The 25,816-nt window shown below is 35.0% G+C and overlaps 1 long non-coding RNA gene across 2 annotated transcripts in view; it reads right to left on the minus strand.

The window, feature by feature from the left end:
- Positions 1–25,816, minus strand: part of LOC138162938 (uncharacterized) — a 1,121,756-nt gene that overhangs the window by 112,511 nt on the left and 983,429 nt on the right. The gene's annotated exons all lie outside the window — the stretch shown is intronic.

Consider the following 25,816-nt stretch of genomic DNA (forward strand, 5'->3'; position numbering starts at 1 on the left):
TGAGTAGCTCTAACGGCTAGAAAGTTTTATCTAACATCAAAACAGAGAGGTGGCATAGTAGATAGAGCACTGGATATAGAGTTAAGAAGACTTAACTTAACTCAACTCTGGCCTCAGACACAAGCTGCATGACCATGGGGAAATCTCTTAACATTCTATTTCATTTATCTCCCTTGTAGAATGGAGACAATAAAAGCACATATCTCCCAGGATTATTGTGAGAATAAAATAATCTAATATTTGTAAAATGATTTCCAAACCTTAAAGATCTATATAATTGCTAGATATTATTATTAAAACCTAAATCCTGTTTTTGCTTTCTATCCATTGTTTCTAATCCTGCACTCTGGGATCAATGAAGAAAAGTCTATTCCTTTTCAATGTGAGAGCCCCTCAAATACCTCATACGTCCTCCCTTTAAACTTATCTCAGGCCCAGGGACTCTTCTTTAAGCCAGATATGACCAATTTGATGAAGCAATCTTCATATGCCATTTATTCAAAGGCCTTCACCTTCCCGGCCACTGTACTAACCTCAGCTTAGCAGTATCCATCTTAAAATATAGTTCCCACAACAGAGCACAGTATTCCAGATTTTATCTGACCAGGGCAGAATACAGAATTTTTTCCGTAGACATTATACCTCTCTCAATGAAGCTTAAAATCACTTCAACCTCGTTGGTCATTATAGCACTGACGATTCTGTGAGCTTACATTCTTCTAAGCACCTTCAGATCTTTTCAGATAAATGTCTTTCTTAACCATACTTCTCCAGTCTTCTACTTGCAAAGCTGAATTTTTTAACCCAAGGGTAAAAGTTTACATTTAACCCAACCAAGTTTCATTTTATTAGGTGCGATTAGAACATGTCCAATCTCAATGCTCTAATCTGTCAAGACTTTTGAATGTTGCCTGGGCCATTTACTGTGCTCATTGTCCTTCCCAGCTTTGCATGTAATTCTGACAGACATACCATTTATGTATTCCTTCAAATAAGGGCCTTCATCCAGTAATAGACATGCTAAATATTAGCACAAAGTCAAAGACAAAGGTCTCTGTTTTCCCTGATGAACTTACTTTCACTTTGATATCAAACCATATGTACTATTTTAGTGTTACAGTTTAGCCCAGGGATGGGAAACCTTCAGTGTAGAGGCCACATGTGGTCCTCTAGGTCCTCAAGTGCAGCCCTTTGACTAAATCCAAATTTCACAGAACAAATCCCCTTAAAAAAGGATTTGTTCTGTAAAACTTGGACTCCTTCAAAAGGCCACACATGACCCAGGGGCTAAAGGTTCCCTACCCCTGGGTTAGACTATCAGGGCTCAGGTTTGAATTAACTATTGTAGAAATAAATTACACTTGACATCTATGATAACAGAGAAAAGCAATGTTTATTTCAAGGATTTACAGAGACAAATATTAACCAGTCGCCTCTTCCCTAAGGGAGAGTAAACACTTGAGATCCTGGGGCAGCCACCTCAACAGCCATGGGTCACCCAGATCTGAGATTCCCTGTTACTGGGGCCATTTTGGGACCCTATTAATATATAACAAAGAATTATGGTAGCAATTAGAATCACTATCCCAAGTGCTGAATGACTTAACACCTATATTTAAGGATAGGCTTTTGAACCCTTCAGGAATAAGTGAAAAAGTACTATATTGCTGGAACTTTTTCCATTGAATACTGTTTCTACAAGATAGAAATGTGACCCTGGGAGGGTGGGGGAAAGGGGAAGGTAAAGGAGGGATTTTTTTTTTTCATTATTTTGAGATTAAGTCCTCTCTAGCTTGGCTTTGGACAGGGCATCTTTAAGGAAGAGGAAGGAGATTCAATAATGTAACTTTTGTGAAATTAAAATATGAGCAAAAAAGTAAAATTGGAAAAATATAGAACTGAATACCACAAGGTGATGGAGGGAAGTGACTTTAGGAAACTAGAAAGGAGTGATACATGTCTGTAAATAGGTAGAGTGAACTAGAGGCTTAGTCCATTCAATGTCTCTTGTTCAGCTCTACAATTGGCATTCACCAAATCTGGAATTCATCCAACTGTAAACTGTAATGGTCACCCGTCTTCATCTTGTCGACAAAACTATTATGATGGACTGTTTCTTTTCAGAAAATCTAGGGAAACAATAACTTTAGCATTTGCGTGATCTATCAGGATACCTTAATAAAAGAGGAAAACATATAGCTTCTCGATGAAATCAATTTATGATTAGTCCTTTCATGTCTAGATAGACATTAACTTTCCCTTAATAACACTGAATAAAATCCTGAAATTATTTTCCTTGTCACACTCACAAAAAAGACCAACAATCTGGAGAACCTTATAGTTTTTTTTTTTGTGCTGGTATCAAATGTTATTTCAGATTTTTTCTTTTTCCCATTATTTTCATGTATATTACAGTTTAATATTTTGTGAATCAATTTTGTTAACCAAAATTATGCTTATCAATTTCCCTAAAATGTAGTTACTCATGATTTTTTAATTATATTTTGCCTACGGAACATTCATCCTCATCATCTAACAGTAGTCAGTCAATATGCTTGAGCTCAATTTACCCTGGGATTGCTTTTCCATTGTGGAGATTTGTTGATGAAAACATTCCTCCTCTTTGTCAGTGATTTCCCTTAGGTTTTCTTTGAAGAAGTCAGAATGTGACCCCAAGAAATAGATCTTAAATGACATATTTTATAGACTTTGACAATTTCTTGGTAATTTTTCCTTTTTTTTATTTCCCCAAGTTTTTGTTCACTTTAAAAAGATTAGCATCTGACTTTTTCAACTTCATTCAGTTATTCTTCAAAATGCTTGTCTTTGATCATTTTCTTTGTTCAAGGACCCACAAATATCACTATTTTGATCTTAGTTTCCCCAATTCTTAGAAATTCATTTTTCAGATATCAAAAATATTGGCCATTTTGAATTATGGCCTGGATGAAATTTTTCATTAAGCCAAGTTGAAGGTGCCAAGGTGGAAAGAAAATGATTTCAAATGTAGAAGTGGTTGGCTTAATATATTTTTCTTTTCTGTAGTCAGTCCTTTTCTTTGAGGTCAATATATTTTTTTTTTTGGGGGGGGGGGTTTACCTCTGTTTTTCCATTGAAGAGAACAGTATGACCAAGACATAATCTTAGTAAAGAATAATCAGTTTCAGATTTCCAAAGATGAGTTAAGAATTATTTAATCCTACAACTTAAGAGAAATTTCATGTTTTAAATGTAGTTTGCTGTACTCTCACATATCATTTATGCTTTTAGTCTGCAAGTTAAAAGAAAATCTTGGTTTTTAGTCCAGTTAATATCAAGCACATGGCCATTTGTTGTTTTTGTTGTTCAGTTATCTCTGACTCTTTATTATGCCATGCATCATAGCATGCCAGGCCCTTCTATCTTCCATTTCTCAAAGTTTGTCCAAGTTCATGTTCATTGTTTCCACGATACTATCCATTCATCATATTCTCTGCTGTCTCTTTTCCTTTCGCCTTCAATCTTTTCCAACATCAAAGTCTTCTCCAATGAGTCTTGTCTTCTCATTTTGTGGCCAAAATATTTAAGCTTCAGCTATTTGACCTTCCAATGAATAGTCAGAATTATTTTCTTTAATCATTGACTGATTTTCTCTCTTCTGCTTCTGATATATCCCTACCATTTTTGTCTTTTATCATGCCCATTTTCTGTGAAACTTTCTTTTGATATTTCTAATTTTCTTGAAGAGATCTCTTATCTCCCATTTTATGTTTTTTTTTCTATTTCTTTGCATTGTTCATTTAAGAAAAGAAACAACCTTCTTATCTCTTCTTGCTTTTTCTCTGGAATTCCACATTCAGTTGCTTATATCTTTCCCTCTCTACTTTATCTTTCACTTTCCTTCTTCAGTTATTTGTAAAGTTTCATCGGACAGCCATTTTGTTTTCTTGCTCTTCTTTTTCTTTGGAATATTTTTTGTTGTTGTCTCTTGTACAGTCTTGCAAACCTCTGTCCATAGATCTTCAGGCATTCTATCCACCAGATCCAGTCCTTTAAATCTATTCATCACCTCTACTTTATATTCATAAGGGAAATGATTTAGGTCATACTCATAATAGTGTTCCCTGCTTTCTTCAATTTAAGTGTGAATTTCACAAAAAGAAGCTCATGTTCTGATATATGGTCAGCTCCAGGTCTTGTGTTAACTGACTGTATACAACTTCTCTTCCTTCAGCTGCAAAGTATATAATCCATCTGATTTCTATATGGACATTTAAGTCTTATCAAATTATTAAATGAGGATCTAGGGAAGAAAAAAATGACTTCAAATGCAGAATTGTCACTTTTCAAAATAAAACGTTGTTATATTGGACCTCATTGCTACAATCTGAATCATTTGGTTCATTCATATTCCAGGGTCTTAGTGGTTTCAGTACACATAAAGTGATTCCTAAAATTGAGGATAAATATGGATATTTTATATTATGTTTAGACTTGAAAATAATTCTTGCTATATCTGTTAAGCAAAAAAAAATCTGTTGAGTCATCTCATTTTTATATATAAGTCATAAAAAGTGTAAATGCCATAGACACACAGTGTATTTTCCAACCAGTTATTAGTATAACATAAGTGATACAGATCAAATTAGAGACCTAAGTTTTACCCTGATGATCTATTTTACAAGCAAAATAATTTATGTGCTTTTTAAATCAGAAAAGTCAACTTTCCTCTGTAAGATTTAAAAGTGAGCTCACCGTATATACATCACAAAAAATAATAGAATTTAAGCAACTCATCTCCTGCCCTGCACTAACCTCTACAAAGTATTAAACCTTTGGGAAGATAGGATTAGAAATAATGACACCTGTCATATAAGTTTCTGAAGTTTGTGCTATATATTGAGAGTTAGATATGAGTTTTTGTTATTGCTAATTTTATCTGGAGGCCAACATTCATTAGCCTTACCTGAATAACCTGTTCTCCTGCTTGACAACTTTGCCTCCTGCCATTAATTTGTACTCTAATATGCCACCCCACATTATGCATAGCTTGTCTGTAAATATTTCTATTTCATGAAGCAGGGCTATGATTTCATTCTTTGAGTTCCCAGTACCTAGGACACCTGGTACAGGACTTTGACTGAGCTTTAGAATGCATACTTAGTAAACACTTGAATGAATAAATGTGATGATGCAAGGAAAACTGCTTTATAACTGGAAAAGTGCTACAGAAATGTCAATTATGACTTTTATTATGAGACACCAAACAACTGACTTGGCAAAATAGGAGAAAAGGAGCAAATAATAATGATACTAATAAAAACAGTAGTAAATTATGGGCACTAAGTTTTACAATTAACAATTGTAAATTTGCTATCATAAAAGACAAATGCATTCTAGCCTTCTTTCCTTTCATTGAGTCATCAAAAAGAAGATAAAAAAGGCCCTTGGTATAATTTATATAATCTATTTATGGGTTCAGTTGATGTTTTCTTCCAACCATGTTTTATATGGGCTATAATTCTTGATGGAAGGCTAATAGACGTGATTATCAATTTTCTACACACCCATTACCAATCTAAATTGTCCCAATCTCAGTAGTTCATTTGTTTCCCCTTTAAATATCCACATTGCTTTTAAAAATCTTACATGCAACTTAAAAACCAAAAGAAATGGTACAGATATTTCTCTGAATTGAACTACATTTAATCTCCATAGATCATTATGTAAGGATTTAATTTCATTTGTGAGAAACCTTAAAACTTTTTAAAGTAAAACTGAAAGATGGTTTATTAATATTCAGAATAAGAAATAAACTTCTGAATGTGACCAACAGGGGATTTATTTATTTTTTACTATTAGGCAGGTAAACTATTAAAAATTTTTCATGTTTTGAATGTATTTTGTTATTTTACATGTAATTTATCCTTTTGATCTAGCCTCAATTTTACCATATTGACCACATTGCTCAATTTATAATTATTAAACCAAGGTTCTTCTCAGTGGATAGGGGAATTGAAAGGAAAAAAATGCTTGATAATTGGAAAAAAAGCAGAGTAAACAGGGCAAGTAGGTAGTGCAGTAGATAGAGTACTAAGTCTGAAGCCAGGAAGACTCATCTTCCCCAGTTCAAATCTAGACTTATACACTTATTAGTTGTGTGACCCCGGGCTTACCCTGTTTGCTCGAGTTCCTTATCTGCAAAATGAGCTGTAGAAGGAAATGGCAAAGAGTTGGACATGATTGAATAACAACAATGAAAGAATAAAGCAACTTATGTTTGAAAATGTGTCTTGGAATTAAAAAAGGAAAGAGTTAGAACACTTAGAAGTTTTACATGTATACACGGACACATACAGTATTTTACATTAGACAGCAAAGTGGTTCAAGGAAGGGAAGGGGTGAACAAGTATTTATACTGTGCCTACTAAGTGCTAGCCACTGTGCTATACACTTTGGAAATATTATCTTATTTGATCTATTATGATTCCCATTTTAAAGCTAGGGAACTGAGGCAGACAGAATTTAAATGCCCAGGATTACAAAGTCAGTATGTGTTGGAGGCTGGATTTGAACTCAGGGCTTCATGATTCTAGATTTAGCATTCTATCCATTAATCACCTAATTCCTTTTGATGGATACAGTACTGAACCTGGAATCAGGAAGAACTCAAGAGTTCAAATCTTGTCTCATATAGTAATTAGCTGTGTGAACTTTGGAAAATCATTTAACCGCTACCTGCCTCAATTTCCTCATCTACAAGATGGGGGTAATACTAACACCTTTTCTAAAGTTTGTTGTGAGAATAAAATGAGATCATGTTTGTAAAGTACTTTGCAAACCTCAAAACTCTATATAAATGTTAGTGATTATTATAAACTATTACTTGATTTCTGAGGTTAGTTCCAGCTTTGACTTCTCTAGTGATACTCATTTTAGACCTCTTTGACTTCTCTTGCTGTACATATTTTATATTTCTTTGACTTTTCTACCATGCATTCATGCCAGGTACCTCCCTCTCCTTATCAGATTTTTTTCTTCCTCTTTAGATTGTAAGCTCCTTGAGGGTAGGAACTGTCTTTTGTCTTTTTTTTGTACCCCCAGAATTTCATACAGTCCCTGAAACATAGTAGGTGCTTAATACATCTTTATTCATTGATTGATTGAAAAACCTCTTGAAGAACTTTCCCATTTTACAGACAAGGAAACTGAGTCCCACTGTGGTTAAATGACTTGTCCATAGTCACACAGCTTATAAATTTCAGAGGTGAGATTTAAAGCCATGTTTCAGTGACTCCTAGTGCAACAGTCTTTCCACTCTATCACAACACCCCTTGATATGGATTATCATCCTGAAGGAAAATGAAGCCTTAAAAACTATCATAAAAGGCATCTCCCATGTATGTGTTAAGATCATATGAAAATCCCTGAAAAATGCAACCAGAGATAACTTGTTTAATAATCCTCTGATTATCAATATCAGGAAAGCATTAAACAAGGAATTATATCTTGCCAAATGTTTGTCAGAATCATTGATCACACCCATTACAGGTCCTGAATGGAAAATGGCATTTACTATCTACATATCATAAAGTCTTCCAGATGCTCCTCTTTTCTGATTGCATCATCTCAGAATATTAGAAGATTTCTTTTTTATAAAAATATTTTTGTTAATTTCTCCTATTTTTTCATATATTCCCTCCATTCCCATGGACTCCTCATTTCACTGGAGAGAATTCTTAATGTGATTCATATCCACTTAAACAGTGTCAATCTGGAATTCCAAAAAAGAAAAAAAATGAAATGAATAAAAAATAATTATCCAAATTGTTATACATAGTTGAATGGATAGCTCTTTGATCTAGTTTATTGGTATGTATAGTTTGGAAATGCTCTATGAATATGTGATCAGAAATGGAAATTGTTCTATTTTGTAATGACAGTGAGGGAAAAGAGATGTACAGTCAATGTGTTATGCTAGTATATTGAGAAAGTTGAAAGATCTATAGGAAAGAGTTTAACACATTGGAGGATTTGTGGAGGTTTTATGGAAATTGAACAAGATTTGCATGGGATGATGATGATGGTGATAAATAATTACAAGCATTAATATAGCATTGTAAGATTTGCAAAACTCTACACAATCTTATTAGATCTTCACAACAACCCTGTGAAGTAGGTACTATTATCATACTCATTTTATAGATGAAGAAGCTTAGGATAAGATAGTAAGTTACTTCCCCAAGTTCACTCAACTAGTAAGTGTCTGAGGCAGGATATGAATTTGAGTGTTCCTGACTTCTAAATCTAATATGTCAGTGAAATGGCTTATATGCATTGTTGTGATCTCTTCCATTGGAGGGGGTCTAAGTTTGCAAGACCATGAATCCACTGAAACATTGCTACATATAAAGTAAAGGTAGTTATTTCATGTGTTAGAAACATATTATTTGGTATTTTTTTCTCAAGCACCATTCTAGAAAAATAAATGGACAAGATAATTTAAGTTTGGATAAGACCTGAAGAATTTTTGATGAAACAATGAGAAAGGATTGATGGACAGAAGCAAATTTTTGCTTGACATTATGGGACACATAGTAAAGAGTAAAGGGCACTGGAATTAGAATCTGAAGATTTAAATATGAATCTTCTTTCTGTCCCTACCTCCATGACCTTGGGTGAGTCAATAACTTCTTCAGGTCTCGGTTCCCTTGCCTACAACATGAGAGTCATATTTAATGATCTTTAATGGTATTTTCCAGCTCTAATTGTGTGATCATAGGATCCTAGAAAGTAAAACTCCATAAGACATAGCAGTCCAACAATGGAATGGAGGAAAAAGCTAGCAAATTCATCATAAGGTCAAAGTCATGAGATCATGCATTTATTGAGCACCTACTGTTTGCTAAAAACTGCTCTAAATGCTTTGCAAATATATATTTTTTAAAGCAATCAGGGTTAAGTAACTTGCTCAAGGTTACACAGCCAGTTATTTCTGGGTGTGGTGCTAAGTATCTGAGCCCAGATTTGATCCAGGTCATCCCGACACTGGAGCTGGTGCTCTTACTCGCTGAGCCACCTGGCCACCCCTATTGCTTTGCAAATATTATGGCATGTGATCCTTGCAACAACCCTGTGATGGAATTGCTATTGTTATTACATTTTTTTTGTTGTTGAGGGTACTGAAGCAGATGAAAGTTGAATGACTTGCCTAGGGTTACACAGCTACTGTGTGTCTGAAGACAGATTTGAGTTCAGGTCTTCCTGACTCCAGACCCAGCACTCTAACCACTGTGGTATCTAATTGCTAATAACTGAAGGTTATTAGCAAATAGGAAGCTACTAGTTGGGATGTTGTACAGGGAAACCATATATGCTTCAGGCAAAGGATGGTCTAGATCACCTTCAAGGTTTCTTCCAACTCTGAGGTTCTATGATCTTCAAAAGAAATGGGGTTATGCTTTTACATGCATCCATTTGGTCTGTTCTACATATCCATAATGATGATTGTGTTCCCATGTGCCCTGTAGACATCTCTACACATAGAGAGCTGATGTAGCTAGTCATTAAATTTAATGACTAAGTTAAATTAGTTTCAATAAAAAGATGAAAGTAAAACTACAAATTGGAAAACCCAAGTCTGTAAAACCTTCTGATTGTTGAACTGGATGTTCTGTAAAAATTTCATGCCCCAAACTTTCAAAATAGAACAACCATTGTTTTTCCTCTTAATTTCTATCCCTCTTTCAAACTTTCCCATTTTTTTGAGGGCATCTCCATTCTTCTCGTCTCCCATGTTTATATATTTGGTGCCATCCTTAATTTGACCTTCTCAATTATACCACCTATCCAATCAGCTGCTAGGTCATAAAAATTCTGAGAGGATTCTGGGAAGATGGTGGAGTAGGTCAGAAAATGCTAAGCTGCACCTCAGGGTGAACAAAGTGCAGGTAAAAATTAATAAGAGTGGGGTAAAATAGTGGTCCTCCTGGGGTGATCCTAGAATATCTGAAGAAAAATCCCAGGTTGGGGTTTGGTCCTGTGAAGAGTAAACACTTCCAGGATAGGCTCCTTATTAACAAGCAGCAAGCCCTGGGGTGAATGGTTTGGGAGGCTGCCTTGACCCCAGCCAAACTTTTACCCCCAGGATAGTGAGGGGCATTGGGCATATGAGCTAGGGAAGATGGAGGGAATCTCTGCTAACAAGAAATTCTAAACTCAGCTCTTCCTTGTAAAGCAGTGGGGTAAAGGAGGAACAAGAACATGCTAGGTGAGTGCAGAAACAGTGAGGTAGGATGCCCCTCGCAGTGGGTACTTAGGTGAGGCTGGAGGGTTTGGCTTTGCTACCAGGCTAGAGAGCAAAACTGAGATCTGGGGCAAGAGGCACCGTTCCTCATATCCCAGGGCTAGAGGTGATTACAAAAATTAAACTATTATTAAAAAAATGCACAGGCAAAGGAGAAAGAATCCAGTTATAGAAAGTTATTATGGGAATAGAGAAGACCAGGGTTCATCTTCAGAGTAGGATATTGAAGCAAAGAAACCCTCTTCCACCCCAAAGAGTAACATCAAATGGACATCTGCCCAAAAAGAATCTATAGGAGAACTTTAAAAAGACTTTAGAATCAAATGAAAGAGATTGAAAAAAAAAAAAAAGAAATTCTAACTTAAAAATGCCCCTTGATTTTTTCCCCTTTTCTACATTTATATAGTCACCATGCAAGTTCAGTGCCATTCACTCCTCACTTGGCTAATTGCTATCCTTCCTTAATTTATCTTGTATGTGATAGCCAATTTAGGATTTTTGTTGTTGTTGTTGAAGAAATGATAATTGAAATACCATGAAAGGATGGATTGTAGACCTTATAATAATTGTGCCTAGGGCCAGTTATACATGTTGCTGCTTCACTTCTGAAAAGGGGAAATGTCATTTTCCCTTCTCTGTGTAAGTAGAAGAGGCTATGCTTCCAACAAATCTGAAATGAAATAGATTCTCCACAGTATTCAATAACATACATAAACCCAAGTGGCCCACTTAGTGACTATAAAAGAATACACTGAAGTTGATGAAATTGTAGTTTCTGGGGAGGCCAGGTAGCACAGCAAGTAAGAGCACCGGCCCCAGAGTCGGGATGACCTGGGATCAAATCCAGGCTCAGAAACTTAGCACCCACCCAGAACCACCTGGCCATGTAACCTTGAGTAAGTTACTTAACCCCAATTGCTTAGGGGAAGCCAGGTGGCACAGTGAGTAAGAGTACTGGCCCCAGAGTCAGGATGACCTGGGATCAAATCTGGGCTCAGATACTTAGCACCACACCCAGAAATAACTGGCTGTTTAACCTTGAGCAAGTTACTTAACCCCAATTGCTTTAAAAAAAAAGAAGGAAAGACATTGTAGTTTCTTTGTATATACATGTTGCAGACCAAACATTGAGGAAAGATATCAAATAAACAACAAGTCACAGTCACAGATAGGGGGTCATTTATAGTGACCCAGGTGAAAGCCCAGAAGTGGAACTAAAAAGTGATAAGAAGACTGAAGGTACATTTCAAGGCTTCACTGTGATGAGAGAAAGAGAACTGTGAAAGACATAGCATATCTACAGACAAAATGGAAGATCATTAGTATTTTGCTATTCAGTGTAAATCAGCAAAATGTTTAATATTGTACATGAAAATTGTCATGGATATCTATTAATACCCTATATATAATCTACATGTGTATAAGCATACATATATAGTGTTATCCTTTAAAGTTTGGTGAAAGGAGACAACAATCCAGGTGATATATATTTTTATATTATTTGTTCCCATAAAGCTAGCAGAAACATGATCATGGGGTCAGAAGAAACTTCTAACCGACTAAGCAAAAGAATCAGAAAGCTTAAATATATTTTAGAATAATCCTAATTCAGGGTCAAATTTGTGACTACAAGAAAGGAATTTTCTTAGTAAGAGAAGAGAGTTGACAAGGTGTCAATTGATTTTATGACCTAGAATATGTGTTTTCTTTATTATTAACATGCCATAACATAATACATGCCCACAAAATATTTAGATAAGAAACACTTCCATTATTTAATATAGTGTCTTAGGTTCAGGGTCTCATCCTTGGCAGAAGAAAGAATACTCTTATGTCACACCCATCTGGGGTTGTTGATGCAGGAAGAGATATTCTCTGAATTTACTCAAAGAACAAAGAAGCTATTGGGTCCAGGCTCTTCTGGTTGGTTAGTTCAGGCTCTGGCCCTTATGGTGGTTATTAATGATTGTCAATATATATAATCAATTACAAACCAAAGTTAGAGAATTATCACATATCACATAGATCACAAATGATTATACCCAAACATCATTCAATATATTTCAGCTACCCAATTTTGGAGTTGAAAGTTACCTTGGTAGCCATCACTTCTGACCCATACCCAACAGAATCCTCACTGCAACATATGAGATAAGTAGACATGAAGCTTTCTCTCCAAGCCTTTATTTGTCCAACCTTAAATGAAGGAGGTTATCTACAGCATCTCAACCTAGTCCATTTTTTTATAGCTATAATTGTACCTTTTATTAATTGTTCCTTATTCTTGTTTCTGGTGCCATATAGAACAAATAAGCCTTCTTTTACATGACTGCCCTTTGATTACTTGAAATTAGCTACCATGCCCCACAGAAGCTTTTTTTTTCCCCTCTAGGCTAAAGATTCATGATTACTTCAGCCAATGGAGCATGCATTTACAATTCTTCATCAAGAAGCTCATTTTATAATGGGGTCACAGCCATGAAAATGACTAGGAAATGCAAGATATATACCTAGCAAATGGATTGCAATCTCAGAGGGGAGGGTATTAGCATCTGGGGAAGGAGGCAGTAAAAGTTACTGCATAAGGTATGATTTGAACCAAATCTTGAAGGTAGCCAGGGAAAATGAGAGATGAAATAAAGTGGGCAAAGCATTACAATAACGGGGAACAGTAGTGCAAAGGCTTAGGGGATGGGAGAAGGAGTGTTACAAAACGGGGTGTCTTGTGAAGGGAGTAGCAAGTAGGCCAATGGTGATTGTATCATTGACTGTGTGGAGGGACATAATGTACAATAGACTTTCATAGGCAGGAAGGAGTCAGGGTGTGAGAAATCATAAATACCAAACAGAGGACTTTATATTTAATCCTGGAAGTGGTAGGCAAAAGGCTCAGTTGGATTCATAAGAAAATTTTACCAAGCTTTTAAAGAAAAAGTTAAAGCCTACATAGGCAGTTCTGCTATAACTCGACATGTATGTCAACAAAGTACTCTACTATGCAAGATTGTAAAATAAAAATTACACAGTGTAGGGGGAAAGAGGGTTAGGAACATAATGCTTTAAAATTTTGTCAATAATACATTTAAAAAGTTGGGAATATAGTTTTTAAAAGTACAGCGCTATATATTTTAATAGTTTAGAAATAAATAATTAATATGATAAGTAGTGGCCATTCAACAAATATGGCACTGTACTTTGACAAAGACCTAAAGTTTTCTTGTGTTAGTGGATATTTGAAGGGTTGTAGCTTGCAAGGTACTGTGCAGAATGATTTTCAGCATTCTCACTGTTTCAGAAGGAATCACACAGAAGCAAACTTGAAATTTGTTAAGCTCAAAATCTTCCCTGATATATCAATTGTGTGGAACAAATTCCCATTCTCAAAATATATATTAAAACACAACTGCCTGCATTACAGAACATATCAATTGTTTAAAAAATAAAAAGTGGTAGGCAACCTAGGGCAGCTAGGGGGCATGGTAGATAGAATACTAGGCTTGAAGTCAGGAAGACTCCTTTTCCTGAATTTAAATTTGACCTCAGAAACTGAATGTATTGACCCTGGGCAAGTCATTTAACCTCTGCCTTAGTTCTCTATCTGTAAAATGAGTTGGAAAAGAAAATGGCAAACCACTCCAATGTCTTTGCCAAGAAAACCCAGATGGGGCCACAAAGAGTCAGACGTGACTAAAATGACTAAACACAGGCTACTCAAACCATTCTATCAGACAGGTATGGTTTTGAAACCTAAAGCTGAGAATGAAAATTGTAAACAGATATCAGTCATGAATATCAATGGAAAAATAAATAAAATGTTCACATTAAAATATAGTAGTGTATAAAAATGTCCATCGTGATCAGCCAGGATTTATAAATGAAATGTAAGAATAGCTTAATGCCAGAAAAATATCACTGTAATAAATCTTGAAGAAAAATAAAGGCTATATAGTAATGTCATTGGATACAGAGGAAGTCTTCAATAAAATAAAGCGTTCATTTGTATTTTAAAGTATATGGATACAAAGAAATTTTTATAAAACTATAAAACAAATTTGAAACTATGAGTTAATATTGGCTATGATGGAAGCATTTCCACTAAATATAAAACACATCAAAAAAGGTGTTCATTCAGTGGTTCTGGAGAACTTATGGTGAAAAATATCTCTTCACTGCAGGGAGGAGAGAAACGATTTGAGTGGAATATTATTAAAACTGTCATATTCAGCCATTGAATCAGATGTTTTTACTTGATCATTTTTTGTTTCAAGACAGGGTTTCATTTGGCCCAGCACTGGTAGGTGGTAGAATGTATTTCCAGAAATGGCTATGATGAAAATAACAAAACTTATTAAACAAAAATGAAAACAAACCACCAACAATAATGTGTTAAACAGGGATGAATACAATACAGAATCCCATCTGAACAAAGTCCTTAGATTCTTGACAAATGGGCATCCAGCTTTGCTCAAAGACTCCTAGTGAAGACATCCATTTTCTCTAGCATACCATTGCATTTTTAGATAGATCTAATTATTAAGACTTTTTCCCTTACATCAGGACTAAATTAGTTTCTTTGCAACTTCATCTAATTCTGCTCTCTGAACCCCATAAAAACAATGCTGAATTGCTCTATGGCATATTCTTTTAATGAAATTTTAAAAATACTAGCCACAGAAATAAAGCATGAAAATACAAATTAAATAAATAAACATCGACAATGAAGAACTCAAATTACCTCTAACTTATCAAGCGATTGATACATACATACATACATACATGTTCATATATATACATACACACATATTGTTAGTCTTCCATAGACTTTGTTCTAAGAAAAACAAATAAAATTGGGCTGTGTGTTCACATTTTTATTTTTTTCAAAAGCTGGTGACATGCATTGCATGGAAGTACAGACCAGAGCTGGGCCCCCTAAGGGGGCCATTCCAAAACTGGCTCAATTTGAGAGTTGGGGTGCCCAGTTTATATACCTTTTCAGCAGAGTCTGATATCACTCCACATCCCAATAGAGGAAAAATCTCTTCTGTATCAGATCATCCACCACCCATACCTGACAACTCCCAACCTTGGACTATCTAGTCAGAAGACTCTGTCTCTACCCAAACCTGAACAGCTTCCAGTGCAATCTCATTATCAGTAATGTCCTTCTAAAGGAGAGACTGAACTTTGAAAGGGGGAGAGGGCTAGAGGGAAGCTCTGAGACTCATTTTTTCATAATACACACACACACACAAACACACACAGAGTATATGTAGCAAAATTTATTTAGAGAAAGAAAGTATAGTCTTTCTAGGAAAATAATAAAAAAAATAGAAATGGAAAGGCCCTAACATGACCAGATCTTAAACAGTATTATAAAGCAGCACTCACCAGAATTTATTTTTTCATTAATAATTCAGCCATCAAACACTTATTAAGTACTCACCTTGGGCCAAACACAATGTTTGACACTGGGGTTAGAAAAATGAACACAAAATAAGCCCTGCCCTCAAAAACCTTACAGTCTCTTAGGGGAAACATAAGTCAATAAAAGTATTTTCAGGGACTGGGTCACTAGTAGCTGGGGATGGGGTGGGTCAGGGAATCAGCAATGTCTATCCATAGAGATAGATAGTGCTTGAGCTGAGCTTTAAAGATACCTAGGGACATACAGACAAAATAGGGGGGATAACCTGCACAAAGGGCAGAGAAATAAAAGCTAAAATATTTCCTTTTTTTCTTTTGTTTTTGAGAAACAGCAAAACAGAGCTTGATTGGATTATAGAGTCAAGTTAAAGGGAGTCTAGTGTACTAAACTTGGAAAGATAATGAGGACTCAGATTGCAAATTTTAAATGACAAGCAAAACTCAAGCAAAGCAACATAGTGATTCACTGACAAACCCAAGAACACAGGAAAATGGGGGTAGGACTTCATATTTATTAAGATCTTTTAGCAGATTATTGACTTAGAGTAGGATCTTGACTGTGTGATTTTGTGACCTTATTTTATCTTCCAAAATAAGCTCCAAGTAATAAGAGATCTACATATTAAAAGTTACATTTCTAATAGAGGGAGAATATGAGGTACCATTCAGAACTATTATAAAAAGGAGATCTCATAAGCAAACAAATACAGTTGATAGTATGGCACAAAAAAGAAACCTGAAGTTATATGAAACAAATACTTTTAAATACCCAATATCCATTACACTAAAAAAAAAAAAAGAGATACTGTACTATAAAAATGGTGATTTTTTTGCATCAAACGTCTTGATTAAAAGCTTTATGTTGAAGACCTGAAAGAAATTGGAAAACAAAAGACTAAGATTAATTCCCTTGTAGATAAATAGTCCAAGGATATAAACAACTTTTTAAAAATTGCAAACATCAATAATTGTATGAAAAATTATCTAAATAACTAATAATGACAGTGCAAACATAAAAAACTCTGAGTTTTCACCTTAAACTCGCAAGTAGGGCAAGATGAAGAAAGATAAAGTATTGTTGAAGACATTGTGGGAAAACTGACAGTTGCTAGATCTTTGAATTGAAAAGCATTTTGAAATTAAGAAGTCACGGAATCATAGAATTTGAGCTGGTAGAGTTCTCAACAAGTCTGAGCCTAATAAATGATAAAAGTAAAAATGAAAAGAGACATCTGAATTATTCTGACACATTTCCTTTCCTTCATGTTTGTAGGACTTTACCCTGGATATTTGCAAAATTTATTTGTCGTTGGAATTGTTCAATTTAACCAGTATTTGTCTTAGATTCTGCAGTAAAGTTGTGATTGCTTATTTTGTTTTTCCTAGAGGCCATCTGTGGATTCTTTCAATTGCCACTTTGTTTTCTGTATTCAGAAGTCCTGAGAATTTTCTTATTTTGTGGTGGTCAGATTTTTTCACTTTTGGTATTCTTGTACGAGACCTATGATCTTCACGTTCTCTCTACCCATCCTGTCTTTGATATCAATGTGCTTTGCTTGTATAGAGGTCATGTCTTCTTTCAGTATTTTTGTATTTTGCTTCCTTTCAGTATATTTTTATTCCTAAGTAGCTTTTTTCTTTTCCTTCTTCACAGAAATTTGCTATTGTGGCTTCTTTTTTTTTGCCTAGTCTGACAATTATTTCTGCTATGTAGGCTATAAATTCTGCTCTTGTGCTTTTTTTTTTTATTTCTCTCATGAACCATTTAGAAACATTTTGCTGTGGTTCCATGCTTTCCTGGAAATCCACAAGGTCCTCTCTCTCACTAGGTATTGGTTTAATTTCCTGTGTTTTACAATATTTATTCAGAGATATTTGGATTCATTTCAATTTGTTGTAGATCATCTTCCCTTCTGTTTTCATATCTTCCCTCTTGATTTAACTGCCTTTGATCATGGTTTTTAAACAGTTTTCTTACTTCTGAGATTTTTGTTAATTTTAGTCTTTTCCCTTTGTATGCCCTTATAGTTTATTTCTGACTCCTTCCCCTTTGATGATTGATCCCCTGAATCTAGATATCAAAGCTTTCTCAATATCCTGCTATGTTGGATAATTTTTTCACCCAGTCTCAGTGTCTTCTCCAAGAGAAATTTGAAGGGACAGAAGTGGTCCCACCTGGATGCCATTCTCTTTCCTTCAGGTCTGGTGAAGCTCCCCACATTTGCTAATGATTTTCGCCAGTTCCTTCTCTTATTGGTGATTTCTGCCCAAGCTTTCTATTTTGGTAAGGGGGACAAGCTGGTCAACTTTTATTTCTCTCTCAGCTCTACTTCTGACTCTAGGCTTTGCCACTATTCCTCACCCCCACTTTTCAGCTTCCTTTTGTAAATTCTTCAATGCAAGGACTTTTTTTTTACCTTGAATTTGTGTCCCAAATATTGATCATAGTGTCTGGCATGTAAGTGCTTAATAAATTCTTGTTGCCTAGCCTCTGTTTGTTGATTCTCTGGCTGAGTGTATCTACAAAAGGCTGCCATGCCAGTAGAGCATGCTTATGTTATTCTAATACCTTCCCTCTCTACAAAAGGAGATGGTGTGGATATAGTTGAGTTCTACTGTTTGTCCCCAAAGAATGGTCTGTTGAGTGCAATGGCAGAGTTTATTGTTAGAGATCACAACAGTAGCAAGGAAATTACTGAGTGAATCATAGAACACCAACTCATTGGTTGAGTTATACTGCCCTATTGAAATGTCAGCATTGGTGGGGAAAAGGGTGCTAGAAGTGAGAAATTGCACTTCTCTGCTATTAATTCATCTGGTTATTACCTTGTTAGGGTTCTTAGTGTTTTAGCCTGCAAAGAGAGCAGGCTTTACCCCATAAGCATAATTCTCATTTTGGGAAGTTTTGAGAATGCCTGAGAAAAATGCCTAGTCTACAGTCTTGTCAATCATATGGTCAATATTGTTTCAATAGGACATATATTAAAACAAAGCTATTTCCTCTCAGCTGAATTAAGGAAGTGGGGAAAGATTATAAATGGTGAATATTGAATATTGTACATACTGATAGATGTAGTTGATATTTTGATTTGTTTTAATGTGGTATTTTGTATTGATTTTTAAGGGATCTTTCTATGGGGACACTATATAATGGTAAATGATTGTGATGTAAAATCACACACACAAACATCAATAAAACTTTGAAAGACAAATGAAATAAAATATATTTATAGGCAACAGGATCAGATATACCTAAAAAACTAGATAATAAAAACAAACAAAAGACCAATTTCAAGTCAATCAAGGTCATAAATAACTTTAGTAAAGAATAAACATATATAATAAATCCACAAGAAATCATATTCATTTCAACATGAAAACTACCACAAAGAATCACTAGAGAGTGATAGAAAGAGAAATAGAATAACAATACGATATATCAAATAATTGGACAGTAGCTTATACAGAGAGTAATGGGTCTGGAGTCAGGGAGATCTGAGTTCAAATACAGTCTCATTAACTTCCTAGCTATGCGCTCCTGGACAAGTCACTTCACCTCTTTTTTCCTCATCTGTAAAATGAGGATAATAAAAGTGCCTACTTCCCATTATTATTGTGAGGATCAAATGAGAAAATATTTTTAAAGCACTTTCCACAGTGCCTGGCATATATAGTAAGTTCTATATAAATATTATTATTGTTGTAATAATAATAAATAATAATAAATTTTTATTACTATATGTCTATTGAAAGATAATTTTCTAATGATGAGTGGTCCCAGGGGAAAAAAATGTGCTTGGATTGGATCTGAGGCTTTGATTTCGAATCCCAGAATTTTAGTTTTAATTTTAAAATTCTCTGGATCTCAATTCCCTCATCAGTAAACTAAAGGATCCATGATATCTTCTAATTTTAAATCTGTTAACCAGAGATTTTGACAGAAATCAAGAAGGCAATCAATGAACAAATGAATGCATAGTCCCTGCTCATAATTAAGCAAATGTTCAAAATTACAATATATCCCAAACTAACTTATGTACTTAATGTAATACCAATAAAAATATCACCAAGTTGGTTTCAAGAATGAGACAAAATTATACCATATTTAAAATAGATAATGATAAAACAAAGAAATTTCAACAACAAACATGGTGAAGCCCTATCAGACCTTATAATGTATTTTAAATAATCATCATCAAACATCAAAACAATGGGAAAAGAATAGACAAACACAGTGTAGAACAGACATGGCACCAGATATATAAAAAATGTTAAGTGTCAGATGAACCAAATCATTAAAATAATTGAACCTTTCAGTGTCACCAGATAATTCTCTAAGACTATATGTACGGTTCTGAAGAGTTTCTGATTTGCATAGGTGGAAGGAGTTTCCTTACTGGGAGTTCACTGTGGCAAAAAAAAAAATTATAAAAAGAAATGTAAAAAGCTGAGAATAGGATATGCTGCAAGTCCAGTTATGTCCCCTACAATATAATATCTACTTTCATGCAAAGCACCAAATGTAAGAATAAATCTAGAAGAAAAAAGACAATAATTAGCATTTGTATAGTTTTAAGTTTTGTAATGCCCTTCACATATGTTGTCTCATTTGGTCTTTACAAAAACCCTCCACAGTAAGGAAATTGAACCTGAGAGGTTATATGGCTATCCTAGCTTCATATGGTCAGTAAGTATCTGAATCAGGATTTGAACTCAGGTTTTCCTAACAAGGCCAGGACTTTAGATTCACTGTGCCACCCAGTAGCCCAATACTGAATATCTTTTTGAAAAGCATCATTGGTAAAGGGGTTTGACTCTGTGTCATGCACATATGTAAAAAATGAACAAATTCACAAGGTGGGTTGGAAAGAAACAAGATTAGAAGTCATCCCACTTTGATTGCACTCCTCCTTCTGCTCTAGACAATAACCTAGACTATAACTGTTTCCAAGTTTGCCAAATGAGGGTGCTGAAACAGATCTCCAAGCTCCTGGCTAGCTCTATGATTTTTGGGTAGGTTTATTCAGCAGGGACTTCACAATTCCCAAATTCTTTGTTACCTTTCAAAGTTACTTGTATAGTGGAAAGATCTTGGCATTGGAAGTCAGAAACCCTGTTTTTTTTTATTCCAATTCTTCCATTTATTACCTGTGTGGTTTTGGGCAAGTCTGCTAACTTTTCTGGTTGCTGTTGAGTTTCCTTTTCTATAAAATGAGGGGTTGATCCCATTGATCTCTAAACTCTTTCCCAGTTTTTACATCTTAGGATCCTATGATCCTGTACCTTAGGGGTGATTTTTGCAACATAACTCAAATTGAAGAACTGCAAAGAGCTAGATAGCTGGGCCACTGATTTTAAATTGAACTGAATAAAAATCGATTCTCTGACATTTCATTCACTCAGTCCTTTTGTGTGATGTGTCCTTTTTGCTCAAGTTATCCACCTTGCAAAATGCAAGCATTTAGAAAAAAAAAGTCTGAAAGTGGTGCTTTTGTAAACCCACAATTGCTAAATCCTCACCATGACAGAGGCATTCCAATATGTCTGTTGTAAACAATAGAGATCAGTATTCATGGCTGTGATTCTGAGTTCCTTGGTAGATAGCAATCTGCTTATTTTGACATTCATATCTATAATGCAATTGGTGCCTTGACAGACACTAACAAAAGTAAATCAGCAAAATGATTCTTCTTCTTTTTCTTCCGACCTACGGCTCTAGGCAATCAAAGAAACCTCGAACATCTGGCTCAGATTCTGATTGCCATGTTCGCTGATTTAGTGAACGCGAATAAGCAACAATTAGTCTGTACAACATGTGTCAAAAGACCCATCAAGTTAATTCAAATTAAGTCAGGATAAATTGAATCCAGTTGGTTCCATGCATATTTGTATGCAAAGTTTAAACAAGCATTGCCTATGCTATATTATCTCTTATTTACAAGCAAAACAAGTGTATATTGCTTTTTAATTTTAGAAATAAATATTTCTCATGCTTATGATATATTTTGGATGCATTTTATTTCTTTGGAATTAGGAGAAGGTAAACCTTTGTTAAAAAAAAATACTAGTTTTCTTCTATTAATTTGCTATGTGACCTTGGATAAACAACTTAACTTTCAGTTTCCTCATCTGTAAAATAAGGCTGAGCTGACACTACTTAAATGGCCCCTCCTTACAAAGTTGTTGGGGAGATGATAGGCAGATTAAGTAAGTCTGAAAAGTATTTTTATGCAGGCAAAACAGAATATAGAAGGGAATATTGGAGGGGAGAAAATTTCCTGGAAGGATAGCCCTGTGATGTTCCCTTTATTTAAAAGGAATGCAATTTCCCCATGTTCATTGATTTCATTTTCATTACTTCTGGTTTCCAAAAATGTTCTTCAAAGGCTTGTGAAGGATAAGTTTTGATGAATTGTGACTCTAAGCATGAGAACTCTTCGTATCGAAATCTGACATTTCCTTCTTGAACTAACATCCAAGCATTGATGTCTTTAAGAGATTGGGCAAAAGATTTTACTTCTCATCCCAAAGAGAGCAATCCTACATCAATTGCCTCCACTTCTTAAAGGGAAATCAGCAACACCTCTTTGTGTCTGAGCTGTCAGGGAATTAGTGGCACTGTTTGGAAACCTTGACAGGCTCTCTGTAGCAAGTACAATGGCTGCAGTGACATTAATTATCTCTTGCCCTACTTTTTAAACTGTCACAACAAGATAATGTTTCACCTTCTCAGCTCTCCTGATGCCAAGCCTAAGCTATGCAGGTCAGGGAAGATTCTTTAAATGGAAACAAGTTCAAAGGAGGAATTCCCTGGTATTGTCAAAGCTGCTACTGCCCCCAGTATGTGAATACTTAAGGATCCAGCTTTTCTATACTATGGCTGCATCAACAGGAGGTCAAGAGCTGGCTATTGAAAGTCCTTATTTTGAGTATTTTCATTCATTTTTTAAATGGACAAAGATAGTGAGAAAAGAGATGGAGGAAAAGTAGAATGAGGATCAGTGAATGATATTTCAAGAAATGGCTGAAGATCAGAATCATGATATATGACATTCATGAGGCAAGTGAGATGCTGGCCTCCTGTGCACAAAGCTGAGGGGGCTTACAGACACATATGAAATATACAGTTGATGGTGCAATAGAGTGCTGGTACTCGAGTTAGAAAGACTTGAGTTCAAATCTGACCATAGACACTTACTAACTGTCTAACCCTGGACAAGTCATTTAAGCTCTACATGTCTTGATTTACTCATCTTTAAAATGAGGATAATAGCACCAACCTTAATGGGCTGTTGTTAGAATAAAATAAGACAATATTCGCAAAGCATCCATAATCACAAACATGCCATGTTAGTAAGCTAGGAGGGCACAATTCTGGAATAAATTGTAGCCTTTATGCAGGGTAGAGAAGGATAAATGATCACTGAACAGGACTGGAAAATATGCTTAACCATATACTAGTCTGTGACCTTGGGCAGGTCATTGTACCTTTTTGTAACTCAGATTCTTCTTTGCTTGGGAGGGAGTAAGTGATCTCTAAAGCTTCTATTGGTCCATAGATTTCTATAAAATCTTACCTATATGATTCTTTCAGTTACATTCATGGAGGAAAAAAAAAGAGAAAGAAAAAGAAAGGAAGGAACGAAATTAGGATAAAAAATAAGGGAAAAGGAATAAGCATTTATATAACATCTACTATCTGCCGGGTACTTTCCTAAGGGCTTTACAAATATTTAATTTTCACGACCACCTTATGAGGTAGATGCTGTTATTATCCCCAATTTAGGTTGAGGAAACTGAGGTAAATAGTGGTTAAGTGAGTTGTCCAAGGTCACACACACAGCTAGTAAAATATCTGAGGCTGATTTCAACTCCAGTCTTTCTGACTCTAGGTCCAGCACTGTGCCAGCATTGTGCCACCAATAGAAAGAAGGAAAAAAGAAAAGATGGAAGAAAAAAAAAGAGGAAAGGGGAAAAAGAGGAAAGAAAGCAAGAAAAAAGTAAGGAAGAGAGGGAGGGAGAAAGAAAAAAGGAAAGAAGAAAAGAAAGAAGGAAACAAAGGAACAAAGAAAACCATACTTCTGACCGCTTTAGCCTATTCTCCATTCCTGTCGGTCTCTTGTAGATTTTTATAATGGATAAAATTATTGAGTTGTAGAGTTTTCAAAATAAAATGTCAAAGATCTACCAACCAGATTTTGGTGAAAAACGCATTCATTGCTTTGGTCCTATTCATACTTTAGCTGTCCTGTGAGACAACAAAAGAAACCTCAATCTCAATATCTATACTGTGATAATTTTTGTTAATATCCACTCCACTTAATAAAAGTCACATTTCTTTAAACTGGTTTGAATAGAAAAACTATTTTGAAGACTAAATTGTAATCTCTTCTACATGCTTTGGCATAATGCAGCTATAACCACCAATTAATGCACAAGAAGAAGCAGCATTTATGGGTAAACTAAAGTGTTCTCTATCTGTTTAATAGAGTACAGACACTAATAATATAAGCTCTCTGATACCTTAGTGGAAAGATATAATTTAGTACCCTTGATTGTTAATATATTGGAAAGCAAATCATTTGAGAATACAGATTGATTTTCTAAATTTTTTTGAACCCTTCCATCCCATTTCTCTAAACCTTGATTTGCTTAAGTCTATGAATATATTTGTAGGTAAAAAAGTATTGAATTAATGTGAAATATCCAAAAAGAAAAAAGAAAGATAAGCATCATATGTATGAAGCCAGAATTCCCTAAATAGTAGTTTGCTATTTCATATCCATCACTATAGAAAATATCATGGGGTCTTGGAAATTGGGAAGGATTTCAGATGTTGTATAGTCTATATTCCAAATGCAAGAATCATCATTAAAACACTGGTCACCAACCCCTATTTTAATATTTTCAGTAACAAATTTGATATCCTCACAAGTCAGCTAACAATAATTTATTAAGCACCTACTATGTGATACACATTTAGTAATTTTTCAGTCATATCTCATTCTTTGTGACCTCATTTGGGGTTTTCTTGGTAAAGATACTGAAGTGATTTTTCACTCTTTTTCTCCAGCTTGTTTTACAGATGAGGAAATTGAGGCAAACAGGGTTAAGTGATTTGCCTAGTGTCACACAGCTAGCAAGTGTCTGAGGTTAGATTTGAACTCAGGTCTTCCTGACTCAAGGCCCAGCACTATGTTCACTGAACCACCTAACTCAAAAAGAGCGTTAAATGTATTCCATGAAAAAAAAAATTGTTTGGACAGTTTGAATTTTTTTCTTTTAATATAATCTTTAAATATGCTCCTGGAATCTGAATACCCAGTTCTTCCTACTGGCTCAAAATAAAAAAAATCTACTATTTATTTACTAAGACAGCCTTTCTAATATTAGAAGATAGCGATGATCTCTTGGGTAAACCTAAGGGATTTGCTTGAATATTTCTCATATAATGTGGGATCCAAACCTATCCTTGTCATCTTCCTCCATATATATTTGAATTTATTAGTGTTCTTTCTAAAATGTGATGAACTAAATGTATTATTGCAGGTATGGTTTATCTTTTGATATTGTCATTTGCTTCCATAAACATAGTATTACACTTAATTCGTTTTTGGTAGTAGTAGCCATGTTATTCCATAGGCTGATATGAGGCTTGAAGTCATTTAAAACTCCCTAGTCTTTGTCAAATGAACTGTTTTCACACCAAGGTACCCCCATCCTGCACTTAGGCATTTTGTTGTTTTAACGTAAGTCTGCAACTTTAAATATTTTCTGTGAATTGTGGTTACAGTTCACTGTGCCAGCAATTCAAGAAATTTTGAATCTTGATTCTATCATTCAATGTGTGTTACTTTTCCTTGCTTTGTGCCATTTGCAAATTTGACAAATAATTTTATGGGAAAGTATAGTGTAAGAATGTTGGATTCAGAATCAGAAGACAAATTCAAATTCCTTTTTCTTACTTATTATCTTGGGTGGGTAGCTTTGTTACTTATTACCGTGTTTCCCTGATAATAAGACCTATCCCAAAAATAAGCCCTCCCCGTACTGTGGAAGATCCCCCTAAAATAAGCCCTCCCCCGAAAATAAGCCCTATTGAGATTG

The sequence above is a fragment of the Petaurus breviceps genome, unplaced genomic scaffold (assembly GCF_028583685.1).
Source record: "Petaurus breviceps papuanus isolate PSGF00001 unplaced genomic scaffold, PetGlider_PUasm1.0 186, whole genome shotgun sequence".
In the NCBI taxonomy this organism is placed as follows: Eukaryota; Metazoa; Chordata; class Mammalia; order Diprotodontia; family Petauridae; genus Petaurus; species Petaurus breviceps.